Genomic DNA, 8,138 nt, shown 5'->3' on the forward strand with positions numbered 1-8,138 from the left:
AAAAATGTACTATCACAATCACGTTCTAAAATCGCGCTTATTACAGCCTGCATCTTTCATATCATCCCGCATAGATCACCCCCACAACGTACATATTCCTCGAAGTAACACCGTCACCTTTTTCCAATCTTTCCTTTCTAACACATGTCGCGACTGGAATCTTCTGTCAGCATCAACTGCCAGTATTACTGAACCTGACGCGTTCCGTCAGGCCTTGACATCTCCCATGTAAATTGAATTTCATGTTGCGCAAGCGATAATTTCTCATCGTATTCGTAACTTGTATTTCACACTGCATTCACTTTTTTCTTCTTCTCGTTTTCTTATTATTGAATCTTTTGCATCTTTTTGCGTTGCCTGGCTCATTAAGTGTATGTTTTGCTTTTTGCCCGTTTCGCTTTTGCTCGTTTTCTTATTATTGAATCTTTTGTAGTTTTTGTGCGTTGGCTTACTTATTACGTGTATGTTTTGCTTTTTGCCCCTCCCCTCTACAATGCTGTAAAGCCCTGAGAGTAAAATAAAGAAAGAAATAAAGAAAGAAAGCTCTAGCACGAGAGCATGATATTATATATCAATGGCTGCCTGGACATATCGGTATTACCGGAAATCAATTAGCCGATAATGCAGCCCGCTCAGCCCGTAAAGGAACCCGTGTAGTCTCGATTCGTCTATCAAGAAAAGATGCAGCAAGACAATTTTACCTGCTGGCTCGAGATCTCACACGCACGTTCTGGTCGTCTACCAGCTTCCAAAGGTGTCAATTTTATTAACTGGATCCTTCGCTCAAGCTAAAGCTACCATCACAAGTTTCCCGCTCTGATGCGACACTGTTATGCCGCCTTTGGTTGGGTGTTGCATTTACAAAGGTGTACTCCTTTCGCATTGGTATGGCAGACACTCCTACATGCGACTACTACGGAGAAGAGACCATCGAACACGTCCTGTGCAGCTGCGCTTGCTACGACACACAGCGATGCCAGCTCCGGATGGTTTTGAATCAACTTGACACCGGATCATTTTGTGTGCAGAAGATACTAGGACCTTGGGCATCTGCCTTAGTTGCGCAGAAAGCGACTAAAGCACTGCTACTTTACTCAAAGTCAGCAAACCTGAGCGACCGCCTGTAGACTGTGTGTGCTCCCCGAGTGTGCTCGTGATTGTGTGTACCTTCTCATCTCTCTACAACCTCTTTTCTACCCTTCATTCCTTCCCCAGTGCAAGGTAGCAAACCGGATGTGCATCTGGTCAACCTCCCTGCTTTTCCTTGCATCTTTATCTCTCTTCTCTTCTGGTTAAAAACAGGAGAGAATGTCAACATTCCCGGATACGAAACCATATCACTTCAGCGAGACTCATGTTCACGTGGTGGTGGAGTGGCGCTTTTTGTAAAAGAAAGGCTACACATATACAGTTATATCCTTCCTGAACCACAGCTCTACCGATATAGAAGCACTTTTTATCAGACTCCACTGCTTTGGCATAATTGGCGTAGTTTATTCATCATCATCATCAGCCTGGCTACGTCCACTGCAGGACAAAGGCCTCTCCCATGCTCCACCAGTTAACCCGGTCCTGTGCTTGCTGCTGCCAATTTATACCCGCAAACTTCTTAATTTCATCTGCCCACCTAACCTTCTGTCTCTCCCTAACCCGCTTTCCTTCTCTAGGAATCCAGTTAGTTACTTTTAATGACCAGCGGTTATCCTGTCTACGCGCCACATGCCCGGCCCATGTCCATTTCCTCTTCTTTATTTCAACTATGATATCCTTAACTCCCGTTTGTCCCCTAATCCACTCCGCTCTCTTCTTGTCTCTCAAGGTTACACCTACCATTTTTCTTTCCATTGCTCGCTGCGTCGTCCTCAATTTAAGCTGAACCCTCTATGTGAGTCTCCAGGTTTCTGCTGTGTAGCTAAGTACCGCCAAGATACAGCTGTTATATTCCTTCCTCTGAAGGGATAATGGCAATCTACCTGTCATAATTTGAGAATTCTTGTCGAATGTGCTCCACCCCATTTTTATTCTTCTAGTTATTTCAATCTCGTGGTTAGTACTTCCAAAGTACATATACTAAAATTGGAACGATACAGAAAAGATTAGCATGGCCCCTGCGCAAGGATGACACGCAATCTCGTGGTTAGGCTCTGCGGTTATTACCTGCCCTAAGTAGACATAGTCTTTTACAACTTCAAGTGCACTATTACCTATCTCGAAGCGCTGTTCCTTTCCGAGGTTGTTGTACATTACTTTCGTTTTCTGCCGATTAATTTTAAGACCCACCTTTCTGCTCTCTTTGTGTAACTCCGTAATCATGAGTTGCAATTCGTCCCCTGAGTTACTCAGCAATGCAATGTCATCGGCGAAGCGCAGGTTACTAAGGTATTCTCCATTAACTCTTATCCCTAACTGTTCCCATTCTATGCCTCTGAAAACCTCCTGTAAGCACGCGGTAAATAGCGTTGGGAAGATTGTGTCCCCCTGCCTTGCACCCTTCTAGATTGGTATTCTGTTGCTTTCTTTATGAAGCACTATGGTAGCAGTTGATCCCCTGTAAATTTCTTCCAGAATGTTTATATATACTTCATCTACACCCTGATTCCGCAGTGTCTGCATGACGGTTGATATTTCTACTGAATCAAACGCCTTCCCGTAATTTATGAAGGCTATGTATAGTGGTTGGTTATGCTCTAAGCATTTCTCTGTTACCTGATAGATAGTATGAATGTGGTCAATTGTTGAGTAGCCTATTCGAAATCCTGCTTGTTCCTTTGGTTGATTGAATTCTAATGTTTTCTTTACTCTGTTAGCAATTACCTTTGTAAATAGCTTGTACACTACAGAGAGCAAGCTGATCGGCCTGTAATTCTTCAAGTCCTTGTCATCTCCTTTCTTATGTATTAAGATGACGTTAGCGTTCTTCCAAGACTCTGGCACCCTTCCCAGCAGGAAACAGAGTGGCTAGTTTTTCTAACACAATCCGTCCTCCATCTTTCAGCAGATCTGATGTTACCTGATCCTCACCAGCAGCTTTGCCTCTTTGCATGCTCTCCAAAGCTTTTCTGACTTCTTCTATCATTACTGGTGGGGTGTCATCTGGGAGACTGCTAGTTCTTATCGTATTAAGGTTGGGGTTGTCTCGGCTACTGTGCAGATTTCTGTAACACTCCTCCGCCTATTTGACTATCCTATCCATATTGGTAGTTATTTTCCCTTCTTTGTCCCTTAGTGCATACATCCGACTTTTGCCTATCCCAAGTTTCCTGTTCACTGCTTTGAAGCTTCCTCCGTTTTTCAGAGCGTGTTCAATTCTCTCGATGTTATACCTTCTTACATCGCATACTTTACGTCTAACAATCAACTTCGAAAGCTCTGCCAGTTCTATTTCATCTGTTGTACTTGACACTTTCATAATTTGACGCTTCCTAATTAGGTTCTTCGTTTCCTGGCAAAGCTTGCCAGTGTCCTGTCTGACTACCCTGCCTCCAACTTCCGCTGCACACTCCGTAATGATATTCATCAGATTATCATTCATTCTATCTACGCTAAGGTCGGTTTCCTCACTAAGGGCCGAGTACCTGTTCTGCAGCGACACTCTAAATTTCTGTACTTTCCCTCTCAGTGCTAGTTCATTGATTGGCTTCTTGCGTATCAGTTTCTGTCGTTCCTTCTTCAAGTCTAGGCGAATTCGAGACCGTACCATTCTACGGTCACTGCATCGTACCTTGCCAAGCACTTCCACATCCTGCACGATTCCTGGATGTGCAGTCATTATAAAGTCTATTTCGTTCTTATTTTCGCCATTAGGGCTCCTCCATGTCCACTTGCGGTTTTCTCGTTTTTGGTAGAAGGTATTCAAAATCCGCAAATTATGCATTCTGCGAATTCTACTAGTAGCTCTCCTCTGGCGTTTCTAGTGCCGATGCCATAATCTCCTACTGCCTGGTCTCCAGCCTGCTTCTTCCCTGCCTTTGCATTAAAGTCGCCCATCACTATAGTATACTGTGTTTTACCTTACTCATTGCCGATTCCACGTCTTCATAGAAGTTTTCAACTGAAGCGTCATCATGGCTGGATGTAGGCGCGTGAGCCTGCACCACCTTCATCTTGTATCTTTTATTCAGTTTAATTACAATATCTACCACCCTTTCATTGATGCTATAATATTCCTCTATGTTTCCAGCTATGTTTCTGTGAATTAGGAACCCCACTCCCAGTTTTCTTCTGCCTGCCAAGCCCCCATAGCAAAGGACGTGCCCATTCCGTAGCACCGTATAGGCCTCATCTGTCCTCCTAACCTCACTGAGCCCTATTATATCCCATTTAACACCCTCTAGCTCCTCGAGTAGTACAGCTAGACTTCCCTCACTAGATAGGGTTCTAGCGTTAAACGTTGCCAATTTCAGGTTCCAATGGCGGCCTGTAGTCCAGAGATTCTTAGCACCCTCTGTTGCGTTGCAGATCTGACCGCCGCCGTAGTCTGTTGCTTCGCAGCTGATGAGGACTGATGGCCATGAGTTATTTGGCGTATGCATGTGGGAGGTAGTGGCCAGATACTGCACCAGGGTGGCCAATCCTTCTCTAGTGAGGGAGTGCGTTCCCGGCGGTGGTTACCGGTGAGGCCGCACCTCCGGCTCCTAATGCAGTTTCATCAACCCACGGTTTAACCGGTTGGGAACTGCGTGGCACCGGGCACGTGGTCCGACTGTTGTTGTTTTCACAGATTCACACTGTTTTCCACTCCCAAAATATACAATTTTTGTTTGTAATAACAGTATTTGTAGTGGTTGAACTCTTTGTATCTTTACGAACAAATAGACACCACTCTGACCCTCCTAGGGCCAAAATTGCTAAAGTTGTAGGTAGATATGTGCAGAGCTCACTTACCCGTGCTGTTGACGCGGCCGCTCCCGCTCCCGCAGTTAGAATAATCTGTGCTTATCGGCTAAGAGGTGGAGGAGCAGTTCCGGTGGGCTTAATTCGCGTTGGAAGCTATTTCGCCAAACCCAGCTCAATCAGTGACAGCAGTCCGACAACACTGAGTGTGTCTTCTGAATAGGTCTCTTTTGACGCTCTCAGTTGAATTGGGCGCTCGCGGTTTTTTCTACGGCTATCTCCGGATTTTAACGACTCAATTGAGACCTGATTGTCGTCCTGGGGTGTGTAAAAGCCGAGATATGACTCGTTGTCTTCAAAGTGGCTTCGTCCCACACAAGATGGCGGCCTCCATATGGTCATGAGGTGGGAAAAATTGCTTGTGGGTTTTTTTTTCGCCGGTTAGAAACTGGTAAGTTTGAGCTCAGAGCCCGAAATCCTCCTTCTGTGTGATTTATTAATGTTACCAATATTTGTTGTGATCTTTTGCCTTTCATCAATCTTTGAACTCGAGGGGGCAGGTGCTGAAGTCCCCTGTCAACATGGCGGCCCCCATAGGGCGGATACACGTGTTACCCACAGTTGATTTTCGGTGAAAAAAAAGCGTTTTTTCCCGCAGATTTAAGATAAGATGGTAGCGGCGAGGCTCCGGAACGTCCCAAGAAGAATCGAGGGTGGTTTTAGAGGTGCGTAGTAGCTTTTCTTGCGGAATTCCTGATTTCATCGAAGTGGAGCCAGTGGCTGCTGTTGTTGGGCCTAACCGAAGTATGAGTCGTTATTCTCTCAAGTTGTAACTAATTTGGGTGGCTATACCGTGCTCCTCGAAGTGCTCCGAAGCTGCATAAAACCATGCGAGGAAATTTAGATCATTACTCACAGTTTTGACGGAGATTTGAGGTCCGAAGGCTGAGCTGTTGTGAAACTGCTCAAGCAACCCGGGCCCCCTCACGCTGTGGTTTACCACGCTGTGGTTTACCGTCCACCAAATTCCAATGCAGCGCATTTCCTCGAAAGGATGGAAGAAATTCTTTTCTGTGTTTCAACTAAGTACCAGAACCGAGCAGTCATCGTTGGGGATAGGAACATAGACACCACAAACACTAGTTACACTCATTACACACAATTGGTTAGTTCATTCAATTTTCGTAATCTCATACATACCCCTACGAGAGTAACCAGTATGTCGGCAACAACGATTGATCACATCTTAACGTATCATCGAAAGTGAATGCTGGCGTTTATAATGAACCCATAGCAGATCACCATTCTACTTCTGTTTCAATAAGGAAAACTACAAACAAGAATGCACAATTTTTCATCAATGCAAGCGAAATCAAGTACAACTTATTACGGAATCACATTCTCTCCATCAAATTTGAAACATTGTATGACGATGATGCCAACATTGAATTAGAAAACATAACAAAAGCCCTTGGCCATGCCATTGTACGCAGTCATTCACACGTGTCCGCACGCTCATATAACACCCCGCAACTCCTTGGATGACAACAGAGATCCTTGCATTGCTAAAGAAGAAAGACTTCTGGTACCACAAGGGGAGACAGCACAAAGCAAATAAATATTATTTAGGTCAATTAAAACTTTTAGGAACCAATCTGTGAATCTAATGGGGCAACAAAAAAGGTCTATTATTCTCGACTCATTTTTCAAGCACAAGGCGATTCAAAGAAAACATGGCAAATTGTAAAAGAAGTTGAGAGTAAAGAACCAACACAGCGTGTAACACCTGATGTAGTCGATGCGCGTATACTTGATAAATTTAATCTATTCTTTACTGAAATTGGCTCTACCTTAGCCGCGAAATTCCCTAGTAGAGAAATAAAATGTTTTTCAACCTCCTTAACAAATACGTTTGTTGTTCACTACATCAGTGAGGATGACATTCATGACACTGTTGCCAATATAAGCACGAACAAAGCCAGTGGAGTAGATGGTATTACTGCTCACTTAGTGAAAGATAACATTGATATTTTGAGTTCCATCTTGTGCCACGTATTTAACCATTGCTTGAGTACGTCGACGTACCCATCTTGTTTAAAAAACGCCAAAGTTGTGCCGGTATATAAAGAGGGCAATTGCTCTGATCCTACAAGCTATCGTCCCATATCTGTGTTAAGCATTATGAACACCATATTTGAAAACATCCTTTGAAAACAAATGCACCTATTTTTTAAAAAATATAATGCGTTTTGCCCGGAGCAGCATGGATTTAGGTCACACCATTCCACATCAACAGCTGTGTTATGGTTAACACAGAAGATTAACAAGGCACTGCACAACAACCTTTTTGTGGCAGTTGTCTTCATTGATTTAAAAAAGGCATTCGATACCGTCGACCATAATGTTCTGCTTATGAAATTAAAACACTATCGATTCCGTGGCAAAGTTTTTAGCCTCTTTTCTAACTACATTGCTGGACGTCATCAAATGGACAACATGTAATGATCTTACGTCGTCATTATTAAACATAAAGACAGGGGTACCTCAGGGGTCCGTCTTGGGACTACTGTTATTCTCACTATACGTAAATAATCTGCCATGCATACTCAAATCGGCCGAGTTGCTAATGTACGCTGATGACACAGATTTAATAAATACCGCCGATAACATAGCTGGTCTAGAATGTAGAGCTAGTGAAGAACTAGAAAATATTTTTAAGTTGTTTAAAGTGAACAAACTAACACTCAATGCAAAGAAAACGAAATACACCATTTTTTACTCCCGTTACCGAAATGTAAACTATGAGTCATTTCAACTTACAATGAACAACTGCCAACTTGAGCATGTAAATGAATTTAAATATCTCGGTGTTCGACAGCCAATTACACTGAAAAAACAAATTAACTCTGTTTGTACTAAGCTAGCATCTGGCTGCAGTATGCTACTGACTGCTAGAAATGATTTTAGCAGAAATATTCTCAGAGTCTTTTATTTTTTGTTTGTTCATAGTCATCTATCATACTGCTTAGACTCATGAGGATGGGCCTTTAAAACTTACCTTGATCCTATCCGGATATTACAAAAGCGTGCAGTTAGAATTAAACATTATGCGGCATATAATGAACCCAGTGAGTCTTTGTTTCACAAGTTGGATATTCTACCTTTTGATTACATACGGCAGCATAAAACCGCAGTCATCATCAACAATGTTATTGCACAGAGTGTACCTTTCAATGTATCTAGCTTTTCTTCCTCGTCCCGCGTCACTAGATGCTTGACATTGCGGAATTTTAATCTTCCACCCA

At 43.2% G+C, this 8,138-nt stretch overlaps 1 non-coding gene across 1 annotated transcript; it reads left to right on the plus strand.

The window, feature by feature from the left end:
• Window positions 1–2,050: 2,050 nt before the first annotated feature.
• Window positions 2,051–2,154, plus strand: LOC119175139 (U6 spliceosomal RNA). Its single transcript, XR_005110255.2, has one exon. It is a non-coding gene; the product is annotated as a U6 spliceosomal RNA (small nuclear RNA).
• Window positions 2,155–8,138: the final 5,984 nt, after the last annotated feature.

This window comes from Rhipicephalus microplus, chromosome 5 (assembly GCF_043290135.1).
Source record: "Rhipicephalus microplus isolate Deutch F79 chromosome 5, USDA_Rmic, whole genome shotgun sequence".
Lineage (NCBI taxonomy): Eukaryota > Metazoa > Arthropoda > Arachnida > Ixodida > Ixodidae > Rhipicephalus > Rhipicephalus microplus.